The sequence below is a fragment of the Artemia franciscana genome, chromosome 3, assembly GCF_032884065.1.
Source record: "Artemia franciscana chromosome 3, ASM3288406v1, whole genome shotgun sequence".
NCBI classification, from domain to species: Eukaryota; Metazoa; Arthropoda; class Branchiopoda; order Anostraca; family Artemiidae; genus Artemia; species Artemia franciscana.
The window spans coordinates 4,933,509-4,947,485 of NC_088865.1; the positions used below are offsets into that span (position 1 = coordinate 4,933,509).

Genomic DNA, 13,977 nt, shown 5'->3' on the forward strand with positions numbered 1-13,977 from the left:
GTTCACCCCAATCAACATGAATGCTTCTTTCTACGGCTGCTTTTGGTGAATGTACCCGGTCCGACATCCTTTGAGTATTTGAGAACTGTAAACGGTACTATACATGACATTTACCGTAGTGCATACCAAGCTCTGAATTTATTGGAGAATGACCAACACTGGGATAACTGCATCAATGACGCGTGCGAAACGCCAACCCCAAGTCAAATTCGTGCATTGTTTGGCATCATATTAACAACTTGCTCTCCATCAGCTCCTACAGAGTTATGGGAAAAATATAAGTCAAAAATGTCCGAAGATATACTCCATCGAAAACAGTTAGAGACGTCAGATATGACTTTTGATTTTACATCAGAAATTTATAACTACACTTTAGTTGTTATAGAAGATTTGGGCGTACGTATGGCAAACAAACCTCTTCAGGATTTGGGAATCCCTTCACCTAACCGTATCGCTGCTGTTTCGACATGTGTAGAATTGGATCGTGAGCAAAGTTACAGTGCGAGTGATCTATTGTCGTATGTACAAAATAAGATTTCCAAGTTAACGTCGGAACAAAAAGACATCTATGATAAGATAGACTCAATTTCAGGACGTATACAACTACCTGCTGATTTCTGTAATTTAGTGACGTCCAAAAATGAATTGATTGAAAAAGTATTTCCGAATATTCTAAAAAATTATAAAAATAATAAATGGCTAAGTGAAAGAGCGATTCTCGCACCCAAAAATATAGACGTCCACGAAATCAACAATATTGTTTTGACCAAGATTCGAGACCAGGCAGTCCTTTACAAGTCAGTCGACACAGTTTCAGAACCAAATGAAGCGGTTAATTATCCATCTGAATTTTTAAATTCCATAAATCTTTCAGGGTTTCCACCACACGTGCTACAACTAAAAATAGGCGTACCAATAATACTTTTAAGAAATATCAACCCACCAAAGCTTTGCAAGGGCACGCGACTTGCCGTAAAAAAAACAATGGAAAACCTAATAGAGGCCACAATCTTGACTGGGCCTTTTGAGGGTGAGGCTGTTCTTATTCCTCGCATTCCCATGATTCCAACGGATCTGCCTTTTCAATTTAAAAGATTGCAATTCCCAATGCGATTAGCATTTGCAATCACCATTAACAAAGCTCAAGGTCAATCATTAGAAAAATGTGGTATAGATCTTAATACTGATTCTTTTTCCCATGGACAATTGTACGTTGTATGTTCGAGGGTCGGTAAACCTGACAATCTATTTACATGCAGCGACAATTGGACAGCGAAGAACGTTGTATATTCGCAAGTTTTACGCAGTTAATTTGTATTGTATCCATCTATCTATCTATCTATATAAAAACGAGTTGTGTGTATGCATGTTTGTTTGTTTGTAAAAAGAGCGTTTGCATATGACGTCATCATTAGTACATACGGCTTTGTATATGCACAGACAATGGGAAAGCCAAGAATGTTGTATATTCGCAATTTTTACGTAGTTTAACTCCTGCAGGCGAAATGAATGCTTGCCTGAAAAATTCCAATTTATGGGCACACGTAAAAATATTAAAATTAACTACAAATATACGTGTCCGATTGCAAAACGATGACTCTGGTCAAACATTTTCAGATCAATTGCTGGCAAACGGAAAGCTCCCAGTAGTGGGAAATTCAAAAATGTTGTATATTCGCAATTTTTACGTAGTTTGAAACACATATATAAATCTATCTATATTCACAGGTGGGACACAGGGACACAACTACAATGGCGCGTAACTAATATGGCGCGTAACGACTTACGCGCGCGGGGGGGGAGGTGGCACGAAGCGCCACCTCAACAGCTAGTATTTATATATATATATATATATATATATATATATATATATATATATATATATATATATATATATATATATATATATATATATATATTTGGTAAAATTCTAGTTAATTGACTTCTTCTTATCTCAGAAAGGGCTTAGGTCAGGATAATGAAACTTTCAGGGATGTGTCTACAGGCTAAAGTATGTCCCAGGAAGGTATTTTGAAGTACCTACTTTTACTTCTTTTCCCTCTAGAGGGTCCTGAAATTTTTGGGTGGCTTATTTTTTGGTTATTAGTTTCTTTTTCTCTGGCCTTAGACAACTCCTGTTGATTGAGCAGAAGTTTAAGCCATAACACTGTTTTGTTCTAATTTTAGAAATAATCTTTAATGCCACCTCATTATAGGTTAAATATATGGCTTATATTATTTATTCTCCATGAATTTTTGTTTTATTTGATTTCATTAATGTCAGTTGCTTTCTGTTAAAAATACATTTATTTTTTTACATCAAGCCTCTCCTTTTGTGAAAAAATTTGAACTGTTTTTCTTTTTACGTGTTGTATAAAATGTAAAGGAATACCTGGCCCTTCATTTCACAGATTAACTAAAAGTATTTGAGGCATCTTACATCAAAATTCATCTGACATATTTTAATGGGTTTTTTTTAGATGACATAGGACACCATTAAAGTTTTGTATTTGCTTTGCAAAAATTGTCTTAAAAAGTGCCAAGTTTAGAGAGTTATGTTAATATTCTTCTTGCTGATGAGTATAATTGTTTTTAAAATTCCTTCTGTTTAAAGCATTTTAGAGAGATTCTGAGCCAACCATGGGTATATTGTTGTCACAAATGATTTTTCCCAAATGGGCTTGTGGAAAACAAATAGAACATATAATTTCTCTTTTTTTGTTTATTTCAAGACTAGAATATCACAAAACTAAGCATTTATATTGCTGATTGTACCTTAAGTAAATACAATCTTTGATGGAGTTTTGTTGATACCTGTTTAAAAATTTATTTGTCTTAATAAAATACATATTGTTTGTGGGACAGCAATGAAAAATGGGAGCAACTATGACGAGTTGTTTTTTTTTCAATATTTTCTTTTTCCAAATCATTTTTTGTTCCCTGGTGACATTTGTGTTCCTTCTTAAGTGGCTGGCACTCTAGGTTGAGAATCCTTTATCCAAAGGGCACAAGTTTAATTCCTGGCATTAGCAGTTTATTTGGTTTGGGACTGATAAGTTCAGCCAGAATTGGCCCAAACTTAACAGGTTACCTTGAGAAATCTGGGTTCAGTAAGCAGGAAGGGCATGCAAAAGCATAGGATGACTGGCCCCTAGCTTCCTATTGCACTTCCTGGCTAAAGGTCCTTTACTGGGCTTCTGACTTAGCCATAGAAGCTTTCTTTTAAACCCATTAAATATAAGTACAAAGGAAGAAATGCCAGTAAGGTGGTCCTTCCTTTTCAATGAATTGTTGATGTACAGACAAGAGTGTAGGTCATAAGAGGTGGCTGGTGAATGTTTTGCAAGGGTTAAAAATTTAGGGCAATTGCTCAGGTTGGAACTGAGCTCTAAAGTAAAATTTTGTGAATGGTTTTTCTTTGTGAACGTTATATTTATGTCATGTCCAGAATTTTAAAGTTAATCTTCGTTGTTTTGTTTTAATTTCCATGGCCCTAGGACTTTAGTGTATTAAAACCTAGTTATGTCCATCCATTTTCTTTTTTTTTCAATATTAAACAGAAAGGAGTTCTGTTTCCTAGCTTCAATAAATTTATGTGCAATTTTTAGACCAGGGTTACGAAGTAGGTCAAAACTTGCAAGTGGAACTATGGTATGACTAATTAATTTGTAAGAAATGTTTATCAATTTAAAGATTAAAAAAATTATATAGAAAAAAAACAAGACAAATAAATAAAAGTATCCCTTTACAACCATTTAATGAAGTGTAACAAATGTAGATCATCCCTAAGATTGAAATGAACAGAGCTTCAATTATGAATCTATTTTCTTTAAACAGACTGAAGGGGCAAACCTCCAAGCTATGACAAATTCAATCTCACTTTTGGTCTCTTTGCTTTTCAATAGGAACTTTCTTTGGATTTTTTTCAACCAAGTAAAAACAGTAGGGACATGATCAGGTATAAGTGACCTTCCACTGAGCCTAGATACCCAGGGGAAAATTTTGCAGCTATACTAATAATTGGTAAATTTTTGTTGTTCATATTTTTGATTTACAAATGAAGTGAACATACTCCTTGATACCTTTTTTATGTTTTTTACAAACATAATAAGTGCCTCAAGTGCAAGTTTTTGAGCTCTTGAAAATGACAAAAGTATACTCAAATAGTTTTTGGGGATAAAAAAGCTTAAAACCGTGGTCGCAAACTTACTGTTTCATTATTAATCCATTTTTTTCATGTTGTATAATCTATGAGCACTGATTTTCCACAATTAAGTTGGATTAATAAATTTTACAATATTATGCTGTATTTCTTCTTCTTTGATGCCAAATTTTCAATTAAGGTACGTGTTTTTGGTCATTTTTGACAAAATAATGTATGTTTTTCACTGCCAAAATTTGTTAGGTTAAGTAAGGTCAAAAAGTGCTTCAACTTGAACTAGCAAAATAAGCAATTATTATATTTGTAAAGAACATACAAAAAGGCATCAAGTGGTATATTCACTTTATTTGTAAATCAAAATATGAACAACAACAAATTCACCCCAAACATGCCTAATTTGCAAATATATAGCCCAAATTATATATTTCCAATGTTTTCTGCCACCTTTTACTTGTTTTTCCAGTTCTTGTTTTGCCACAGTTGCCTCAATTAACAGGTACTAGGGTTGAGGGATAGATTGGCAGAATCAATAGAAAATATGTAATTTCAGTTACAGATTTCCATATTAGGAGGGTTGGGGCTAAAGTAGAGCAGGGCTGCATGAACAATGTGTTAGCTATAATTATTAGGTAAATTACAAAGAATCATCTTTTTTTTAACAAGTTTTCTTCTATAGTTCTACAGGTCCTTCTCTTGGCTTATACCACGTCAAGCATTATATAACCAGAGAAGAATATGTAGCAAAAAGCTATATATACATAATCACATGTTATTTAACAATGACTTATCTAGTGCTTAACTATGACCCTTTAGTAATATTGACAAGAAATGAGGGTAAAACTGGTACAAACAGTATTACTGTCTTTCATATGAAGTGAATATACCACTTGAAGGCTTTTTTTGTGCTCTTTACAAATATAATAATTGCTTCTACTGCAAATTCAGATTTAAGCACTTTTTGACCTCTTATAAATGACCTATATATGGGGTCATTACAAATCTGTAATAGTTTAGAAACAAATTTGAGCTACCAGTATATATTTGCACATCAGGGCGGTGGGGGTAAGGCATAGCATATATTATCTGTGTAAACTAACCATTGCTGTTTTTTTTTTGTTTTTTAATGTGTTTGTGTACATCAAATTTTAATGAGAAGAGAAATCACCAGTGCAACAGCACAAATACATAAAAAAAAATCCAGCAATGGTTAGTTTGCGTATTTAATATATACTATACTTTCCACCCCCCTGATGTGCAAATATATAGCCCAAATTTGTTTCTAAACTATTACAGATTTGTAATGACACCATATATAGGTCATTTTTAAGAGGTCAAAAAGTGCTTAAATCTGAATTTGCAGTAGAAGCAATTATTATATTTGTAAACAGCATTAACAAAGGCATCAAATGGTATATTCACTTTATATGAAAGCCAGTAATACTGTTTGTACCAGTTTTACCCATGGTAAAACTGGTGCAAACATATATAGGCTAGGTAACAAAACAAGTGAAATTTAGTGCAAATGACAATCAGGAACTGGATACTGGCTCAAGGGGGCCAAAATTAGGGCTATATAATTGGAGTTAAAGGACGTGGTGATTTTTTAGTGAAAAAAAAAACACTTCCCATGCTAATTTAGGACTTTGAATTGATTAGCCTACTGAAATTTTCCTATCCTATGCAATTGAAATAGTTTTCCCTTTTCAGAGTATTAAGACAATTTATCACAATCAAAAATATCCAAAGCGTCTTGAATGGAATTACTAAAAAAGACAAGTGACAACCACAATTTGAAATCTTAAAATTAAACTTCTGGCCATACAAATTGTATTATGCTACCCAGCTCTGAAATAATTGCTGCAGGTGTATTTGCCTGTAAAATTAGAAACAGGCCCGAAGTCCCAGCCTCTTCCTTCTCAGAACTTCAAATAGCATTAAAGCAATAATATAGGCTATTTTACACGTGACCGATGTTACTATTCTCGCAATTAATCTTGCCGTTTTAAGTGACACGTGGCCAGACAAGTATTTGTTGCTATCTTTTAGGGGTTAAACCTCGATTAGTAAAAATCCCATCGGACAAGTAAACAAACGCACCCAATGAAGCGTCCTCTTACCTAGGCTGCCAAATTGACACATTTTCTGTCAAAATGACACAATTTGATGTTACGTGACACAATGACACATTCGGTCGAAATGATGACACAATCGACGCAAATGACACATTTTTCGATAAAAATGACACAATCGACGAAAATGATACATTTTTCAAAGAAAAAATGACACAATTTTGTTATCCAAGTCTTGTTTTTTAAATGGTAATAAAAGAAAAGTAAAATTTCAGTTTTCTACCCTAGAAAAGCTACAAATAAACGGAGGGGAATAGCACTACCTAACGGTGGCAGTGGTACACAAACATTGCGGAACACAGGACAGATACCATCACCATATTTAAAATTTAAACCACGAGAAGAAAATAGCCATAGATGGAAATATCAAATCAAAATGCACGTTGAATATCTGAACTTAATTGGCTGCTTGATTGAGTATGTGATGTAGCAAACTAGTACGTACTTAATAGTAAAAAGTAAACAGCGTGCAGTTTACCGAAGCTGTATGCATAAGCAGCAACTCACATTTTTAAGAGTACAGAAGGGGTATCCCACCTCAGACAAGATTACAAATTTCCAGAGAAGGGTTTCCTACCGAATAATCTATCTGTATTAAAAAGGCACCAACAAATATGACAAAAATACTAGATTGAAGCTAGTTGAATGGCTTTTATATTGAGTAAATAAACATAGCTTCAAAATTTCTATCTGAACGTACTTCTATTTTCAAACAAGATTTCTTCATTCTAACCTTACCTTGTTTCACTTAAAAATGATGAAAAAGGTCAACAAGATCAATTGCTTGAATTTGGAGTTCCAGAGTAGTGACACTCGCATTCACAAAATCCTTTCCAGCTCAAGGGCAACCGTGAAGTCTATCATGAAGTCTTGTCAAAACTGACATCTTAGAGAATGATGATGCTTTTGTCATACCCATGATCTCAGGCTGTTTCAAGGAAATCTCCGAGATTTCTTTTGATCCAAACACCAAAATACACGTGCTAAAAATACAAGGTTGTGATACCCTCGAATGATCTCAAACAGTTTAGGTTGAACTGCCTGAACTTCCTTGTGGAAGTTATCAAACAAATAAGGAAATTAATTGATCATTCTGATCCCACTTTAAAAGCTCTGGCTTGTTTAAACCCAGTGACTACTTTGAGCGGGAAAGTTGACACTCTAGTGGGACTGACTGGTCGGTTCAGCAGCTTACTTGGGAAACATGAAGGTGAAGTGGAAAGGTTAAGGAATGTAATAGAGACTCAATGGATGTTGATGAGTGAGCACAGGGATGAGATTATCAGAACCATGGAACTGAAATGTGTCCTTCGATCTTTTGGAAGACGTTATTGAATACGAAAGATGTTCAGGGCAAGCCACAGTTCTAAGAGCTGTCCCTGTTCATGCTAAATCTGTGTGCTTTTCCGCATTCCAGTGCAGCTGCAGAACGTTAATTTTCAGTTCTATCAAATATAAAAACGAAACTCAGGAACAGTCTACTTTTTGACACGATAGACTCCCCGATGCATGAAAAGTAGCTGGTATCTCGTACCTCAGGAACCGTGCACGACTGGGAAATTCCTTCCGATATGCGGAAGAATTTTATGGCCTGGTACAAGGAGAAAGAAGAAGAGACCAATGAGCCCTAGATATAGCCAGGGTCGAATATACTTGAAGTTCTGGGGAGAGGGGTTTGTGTGTGAGAGGTTACCAAGTTGTTCAGTGCTTATATATCTGATATTCATCTGTAATTTGTAGTACAAATATGCGATTGATTTTGGCTTACATTTTTCCTCAGCCTCTAGGTCCGTTAGAAGTACGATTGTAACCATTAAGACAGGAAGACGGCTTAGTAGTATTGTTGGTTCAAGCTAAGATTCAATTAGGGCACAATGAACCACGGACAAGTTGATAGACAGATAGTTGGAACTGTTTTTTCTGGGAACTAAGTTCCGATTACCGAGTCAAAGTGACATACTGTACAAGAGAAGAAAAGTAGGCACAAAGCATGTTAAAACAAAAAGAAGCGTGTTCAGGCGTTATGCTTCATTTTTACGAATGTCAACTAAAGCTTAGCCGATTGCGATTACGACGTCATGCGAAAAGTCTTTAATTTACCGTCGGAATTGATTGTCCCTAAAACTTTTATAAATGTAAACTTGCCTCTTTGGCCACCCAGAGACAATTTCACAGTGTTTAACATCAATCTAATCGAATGTTCCTATTACTTCCATAACGTCATAAAAACGTCTCGATCTCAAAATAATAGTTTAAGGTTAAGTTTACTCCTTTTTGAACTGATTTGGAAAATATTATATATTCAAAACCCTAAATAAAGACTTGACAATGAAATATGATACCACTTGCAGCAAAAAATATGACACATTTTGTGACACATTATGGAATTTGAGATGACACAAAAAGCACATTTTTGGAATAAATATGACACACTCCTTAAAAAAAATTTGGCAGCCCTGCTTCTTACACATTGGGTGCGTTTGTTTACTTGTCCAATGGGATTTTTACTAATCGAGGAACCCCTAAAAGATAGCAACAAATACTTGTCTGGCCACGTGTCACTGAAAACGGCAAGATTAATTGCGAGAATAACAACATTGGTCACGTGTATGTCATTGACCCCGTTCAGTGTAAACAAAGCGTGAATTGATTAACTGATTTTTAGATGCAGCAGTAAGTAAAAATTTTATGGTGTACATCCTAAGTTACAAATACCAGGTAATATAGCCTTTTTTTGGGGGGGGGGGATTCCACTTCAGCACAGCTGTTTATGTTTTAGTTACTTTTCTGCTGTTGTTGTTACGAAACTGTTATATTATTTTACCAATTATTATTAGTTGCTTTTTAGCTAGTTCAAAATTTGTTTTCATAGTTCGTGGTAATAAACTGAGTATCCCCCTCAACAGACCCTTCCCCCATCGCAGGTGGTTGGTCTTCAATCACTTTCGACTTCTTTGAAAAGGATTAGAGCTCTGAAATTCTGATGTAGTGAGCACCCTCTGAAGTTTCTGCGATCGCGAGGTGGAGTTGGGGATGGAAAGGGGAGTCTCCCTCCTATAAAGAATAAGCTCTGCTCATTTTAGCGCCAAACATTTCTCTTTACTTCCATAATAACAGTATTGCCCAGAAATCGAGACGATTAAATATTAATTTTACATTTGATGTTTTTTTAAAGTTTTTTTTTTTTAGCGTGAATCTAACACCCATCTCAGAATTTCATTCGGATGTCTTCAGAAGAAAAAGGGACACTGGAAGGAGGCTAGTTGCGTGCTAGTTGATCTTTAAATAAGGATAAACACCATATTTCCTTTCTGTCACTAAATAAAAAACAAGTTTTTTTTAACTGAAAGTAAGGAGCGATATTAAAACTTGAAAAGAACAGAAACAATTCCGTACATAAAAGAGGTTGCCCCTTCCTCAACACGTCACCCCTTATGCTAAAGTCTGTTTTCATTGTTTTAAAAAGTAGAGTTGGGTCACAGAGTCAAACTTTAGCATAAAGAATGAGGCTTTAGAGGGAAAACCTATTTTATATACGGAATAATTTCTATTCGTTTTAAGTAACAATATCGCTCCTTACTTTCAGTTTGAAAAACTTGTTCTTCTATTTAATTTATAAATATTTTTCAACTAATGCAGCTTTGAATTTTGGGTACTGTACATGAAAAAGTAATGAAAAATGTATATTAATTTTGGCATATTTATTCCGCATATGAAGGATTGGCCCCTGTCAATACCTTGATCTTAACGCTAAAGTTGTTAATAGTAAAAAAAATTTCCTATTCTAATTAAACGGCCCCCCTGTTTCAGTTGCCGTACTTCAAAAATTGGGACAAACTTTAGCAAAAAGAGTAAGGTATTGAGGAGGGAGCAAACATTCATATAGATAATAATTTTCGTTCATTTTGAGGTTTAATGTTGCTCCTTACTTTCAAAAAAATAATTTTGTTTTAATTTAACTAACTGTAATTACGGAGCGACTCGGCCCAGTTGCTCAAAACAGAAAATTAACAGTAGTTACAACAAAAGACTTAATTTTTTATACAAATTTAAAATAAATAATACTTATTATGTTTAATATTAACCTTCAAACGGCACAGGCCTGAGAAAATTAGCCTGATTATCAAATAAGGGAAAAACATTCCGTAAGACTTAATAAATCTTACACTCGTATTTAAAATCACACCATCAGATTCACTGTATCAGAGAACACTAATGCAGAGGTTTCAAGCTCAGATAAAAAAAAACAACTAAAAAACACGCTTTTTGAACTGAAAATAAGGAGCAACGCTAAAACTTACAACAAACCCAAATTTCGTATATGAATGGTTAGCCCCTTCTCGGTGCCTCATTCTTTACATTAAATTTTGACCTTTGGTCCCAATTCTTTCCAAATTTTCTTTAAGAAAACTTAAAGGCCATTTAATTAGAATTAGAAGCTTTTGTAGAAGTGCTGAAAAACTTGCCTCCTTATTTTTATTGAAAACAAACGTGCTTTTTAAAATTTATTCGTTTAGATGTGATTTTCCCCTGTTTTGTTTCACTATTCTGATTGCTCAGTTTTCTACTTTATTTTAGGTAGAACCTCTCCCAAAAAGTCCCAGACGGCGCCGAGTCTTCCCAATCTGTTCAGTGGTGCTGGAAAGACAAAAAGGGACAATGGAAACCTTACAAGCTACCAGAGTCTAGGGTTATTGAGGTATCACATTTGAACCAAATTAAATTAATAATATTTGTTTTTTTATTTAATAGTTATAATTAGTATTATTATCTGTTAGTAATTGAGAAAAAAACGGATATTTTTTTGCCTGGCTTGTGGACTATTTTTTAATGCATTGTCATTTTAAGGAGGCCTCCCTGCATCAGTGGCACAGATTCGAATTATAGAAACGTATTTTCTATAATTTTATTGCAAAAACTTCACAGTGTAAAGTCTTATTAAGAGGTAAATTCATGAACTTTTTATCGAGACTGCCAAGACCAGGCCTTCTTCATTGAACTGTTCCCATTTGAATCATGCACCTGTATTTTCATCGTATTTTTGTATGCAGGATCAATCTTAATGCGGGGTTATGCTTTAGGTCTGGTCTACATAAGAAATTTTGTGCAGCATTACCTGTCAGATCATAAAGCTTCTGTGTTTACTTCATTTCTTTCTTGATACTTTTAGCTGTGTGCCCAGCATCTTGGAAGTACCATTGAGTCAGCATGATTTCCATAGGTAGCACATTAGTGCCACCTAAGTAAAGAACACTGTTGGTACAATGTATTATTTATTTATTATTTTTAGTATTCCTTTTTTTAGACAAGGATACTTTCTTTAGAAGGAGATGTCATCAAAACTTCAAAAAGGGCTCATTCAATTGAAAATTGAAAGGGCTAGTGCCCTTTTCAAAAGTCAAACGTGATTGGAGGGCAACCTGACCCCCCCACCTCGCGCTCATCATTTCTCCCAACATATCCAACTAAAATTTTGAGATAGCCATTTTGTTCAGTATAGTTGAAAGTTCAGGAAATTGTTTTTGAGGATGAGCCCCCCCCCCCTGCACAGCCCTCAGGGCTTGTGTTGTAAGTTATGATTTGGTATGTAAGAGGTTTTTATAGAAATGGTGATTGTATAAACTTCACAGGTGGCTCATTGGACTGGTAATCAGAAGTTCTAGTGCCCTTTTTAAGAGTATCAGTGATCAGAGGGTACGTCCCCCTAACCCACACCCAAACTTCACTTCCCAAAATGCTTCCAGTTAAAAGTTGAAAGACTTTTATTCAAAATAGTCCAAAGATTATATAACAAGGCTTTTGGGGTTGTAAAAACCTTCAAAGCCTGGGGAAAGGGTTGTAAGTTATGCCCTTGGGGCAGTGGTGTTGCTGAGGTGGGGGGCGAGGTGGGAGTTGCCCCCCAACAATCTGGGAAAAAACTATAATTTACCATATAGCTTTAAAACTGTTGCTTTTTTTTATTGTAAAATTTGCTCTTTACTTTGAACAGATAAAACAAGTAAAATATGGATCTATTATGCTTCTTAATATGTTCCACATTAATATTTTACTGAATATACAGCCTTTGAAACCTTATCATCAACTGAAAAGGTAAGCCTAGTTAATCACTAAATTGAAAAGTGTTCTATTCTTCCTGTTTCGCCTTATTTGCTCAGGTTAATTTTTTCCTGATATTTAAGGTGCTTTTACATCCTAAAATCTATAAGTCCTAGATTATATTCTCTTGTTTTAAAGCTTTAAAGAGTGGAAATTAAAAATGGAAATTAAAAAAAGTCTCTAAATCTGCAAATTGGATAGAAATGGTATTGTTGAAGAATAAGAAGGTAGATAAACAGTGAATATAATTTTCTGAATGAAAAAAAAAAAGACTTAGTGCCATTTATAATGATATTCAAACTATAACTAAATAGGTCAAATTGGTTTGTAGTTTGGTCATGTAACTTGGTAGAGGGGGATCTGATCCAGGAACTATTTAATTCTTTTAACTTTCATTTCAAGTATTTAATTGAAAATCAAATATATCTCCCAATTCTCTTGTTAATAATTGAAATGTCTAAGAAGGAATGATAACGTCCAACTCCTTGTTATTTGGGTTCACATACTAACCCATAAATACTGAACTGCCTCTATTTTTTCTTTTAACCAAGTCTAAAAAGACATAATTGTGCTAAGAATTATGATTGAAATCAGTATCATTTTGTGCAACACCAATGCTACTTGTGGGAGACTAATCTCTGCATGAGCATGCTGCACTAAATGTCTGCTGAAAATAGAATAAAATGAATTTTTTAAAATATGTAAATTTTTCTCACAATTTAGAAATTTGTGTGCACGTATAAGTAATACCAACCTATTCCTTTTTTCTATTGTTGTTAGTTTTATCATGCAGAACTAGAAGATTGTATCTTTACTTATATAGCACTATTGTGCTGCCTATGATTTTTATTTTGGCTTTATGTGGTTTGCTGATATCAATGCTATTTATTAATATAAATTCGTGAACCCACAAAAAAATCAATTTCATGAAAAATATTAAGTAGTATTTCAATAAATTATGCATATTAAAAGTTTAGCATAAGAAGTTAAATCTTACAGAGCCAAAATACATTCAAATTAATAGTGAAACAATAGCCCAATAACTGAGACTATTAGAATAGAGCTTGGTTCAGTTATGAGATTGAGCATCCTGTTATGGGTTTGGGGGCTTGTGGGAGTGGAGGGGTATATGTACTGTACCATTATTCGTGAACCAGCTGAAAAAGTGAAACAGCTGAAATTGGTGAACCAGCATTATTGGTGAACCAGCTGAAAAAGCTGAGTGTATATGACATCACCTTCACCCACCTGGAAGCTTGTTTACGCTATACTACTGATATCTGCAGTTAGTCATTGCTGACAATTTTAGTAAAAGCCAAGCACCGGCACTTATATTTATGACTGTTTAATGTTTCTTATTCTTTATAATGTATTGCATAATGTTGTTAGATTCACCAAGAAGGGTGTTTGTTAAATAGTTACTTTTCTTCCCTATCACTTGAATAGTACCTACTTCAGTAGCATACTCTCTTTTTCAAAAGTGTCCAAAGAACATACAAGAATGCGTTTAGTGTTGGCATAAGCTCCCAGGTCCCTGGGGCAAGGGTTGTAAGTTATGCCCTGGGATCATATAGGGTTCTTATGAAATGA

General features: G+C 34.5%; 1 long non-coding RNA gene across 3 annotated transcripts in view; it reads left to right on the top strand.

Moving 5' to 3' along the window:
• Positions 1-1,710: 1,710 nt before the first annotated feature.
• The window catches only part of LOC136024795 (uncharacterized), a 62,723-nt gene continuing 50,456 nt past the window's right edge, over positions 1,711-13,977 (top strand). For 2 of the 3 annotated variants that reach the window (XR_010616916.1, XR_010616917.1), the window contains exons 1-2: positions 8,826-8,964; positions 10,870-10,990. This is a non-coding gene — a long non-coding RNA (uncharacterized LOC136024795). Of the gene's footprint in view, positions 1,729-8,825; positions 8,965-10,869; positions 10,991-13,977 lie in introns of those variants that run through there. The other variant, XR_010616918.1, reaches the window with a different exon arrangement.